Source organism: Microtus ochrogaster, unplaced genomic scaffold (genome assembly GCF_000317375.1).
Source record: "Microtus ochrogaster isolate Prairie Vole_2 unplaced genomic scaffold, MicOch1.0 UNK87, whole genome shotgun sequence".
NCBI lineage: Eukaryota > Metazoa > Chordata > Mammalia > Rodentia > Cricetidae > Microtus > Microtus ochrogaster.
This window is the reverse complement of record NW_004949185.1, coordinates 708,882-711,093: the sequence shown is the minus strand read 5'-3', so window position 1 is coordinate 711,093 and position 2,212 is coordinate 708,882.

Below are 2,212 nucleotides of genomic sequence, written 5' to 3'. Positions count from 1 at the left end.
CAGTCAGTGCTCTTAACCACTGAGCCATCTCCAGCCCCATAGGTTGTGTGATTTTTCTACAAGGATGTCTACATTACTTTGTGGTTAATGGGGATCTCTCCTAATGAGAAGCAGTACATTAATACTCTTATTTTTACCAGACTCTATAACCTGGAATACCAGCCCTCTTTCTTCTGCACACTAATTATCACCAAAACCTCAGCTAGGGGCTATAAAAGGCATAGAGGAAGTCTTTTCAGCGCTGTGGAGTCTGTAACCTTAGGCCCTGGCAGTAGTGGAGTGGGTTACATAGTACTGGAGTTTTGATTAGTGTTAAGTGATTGACAGACTCTAACTCTTTAGACCTACCTGCAATTTGTTACATAGCCTAGATTGGCCTCTAACATGTGGCAATCCTCCTGCCTCGACTTCCTAAGTGCTGGAAATTATAAGTATGAGCTGCTAACCTGGTTAGAAAACATCAGTTTGTCTTTACTTATATTGGTTTGTTTTTAAAGGTATGTTTATTTGTATGGGGTGCACCTGGATACATAGCTTACTTATGGACGTCAGAGGATAGCTTCCTGGAATCTGTTCCTTCCTGCTGTTGGTCCATGGATTGAATCCAGGTTGCCAGGCTCAGCAGCAAGCGTCTTTACCTGTAATGAACAGTTAGTTCACTTACCCACCAGGCCGTTTCATCAGCTTGACTGTGTTGTTTTAAACCTTCATAGAATGTCTTACAGCGAACTGTGCGTTGACTCTGTGTTTTCAGCCTACGAGGAGTTAGTGAGGACTGAAGGCCAGGCCAAAGACCATACGGATGAAATTCTACGGTGCCTGGAATTTGAAAATATTTCCAACAAGCCAGGCATAGAGTATAATGCCTGTGACCTCAGGATTCGGGATGTATAATGCCTGTGACCTCAGGATTCGGAATGTATAATGCCTGTGATCTCAGGATTCGGGATGCTGAAGCAGGAGGATTTCCATTATTCTGAGACTAGCTAATCTCACAACAAAACAAAGTCTCCGGCAAGAAAGTGGAAGGGGCAGACTGAGTGAATCTGACTGAGTTTGGGCAGTGACTAAAATCTTTGGCTGGGAACAGAAAGGCTTGTTCCACAATCCTTGGGGCTTTTGAAGGTTTGAAATGACCATCAATTTTCTAAGTAGACCAGGAAGTTCCCCCCAAAATCTTTATTGTGGGATCTTGCGTTAGACACTGATAATTCATTGTTTCCAAATGATCGTGCTTCAGACGACAAACTAAGGGTACTTTTAAGGCTTGAATACAATACTTTCCTCAGTACAGAGCAAGCGCTGTCTCAAAAATCAAAAAAAGAAAGAAAGAAAGAAAGAAAGAAAGAAAGAAAAGAAAAGAAAATGTCTTTCTCCTGAAAGGCTGTCTTTAGGAAATTTTCTCTTACCTGATTTCTGCTAGAGGCGGAACCCGGAGTCTCAGCCGCTAGAGATGGAACATGGCATCCTGGTCTGTAGGCAAGCCCTCGACTAACAGCCTCATTGCCTGCCCCCGAATTCTGGGTGTTTCTGAAAGAACTTTCAAGATGGCTAAGTCTCCCTGGATGTGGTGGTGCCCGCCTGTAATCCCGGCACATGTGCGGCATGGATGGGAGGATCACCAGAGCTACCACATAGTGAGACCCTGTCTCAAGGGAGCCAGTGCAAACAGACAGTAAGCCAAAAATATTTCTGAGTCTCAATCCAGGAGGTAAAAAGTATTATATTATATGGGGTTGGAGAGATGGCTCAGTGGTTAAGGGTGTCTGCTCCTCTTAGGGAGGTTTGGAGCGTGGCTCCCAGCACCCACACAGGGTGGCTCACAACGGGGACGAAACACCCTCTCTGGCCTCCCCAGACATTGTACACACAGCACATGGTGCCTTCTGCATAGTGGAAAATACTCTCACCACTGAGCCATCTCTCCAGTCCCCACAACGTGGGCTGTCCTCCAGATTGCTAGTAACTGAGACTGACCTAGAGCACCTGGGGGAGTCTCCACCTCCTGAGTGCTGGGGTGGCGACTGTATACCACCACACCTGGCTAAACGCCCTTAATTGTAAGTGAATGGCATTCCACGTGCCCAAGCTCCATACTATACTAAGTAGATCAGCAAGGTCACAGACCACAGACAGGTGGTTAATATTTACCAGGTTGCTATGTGAAATCAGTTCCACCTCCTAGGAGATCACACTGCAAGGTTTTAAGTGG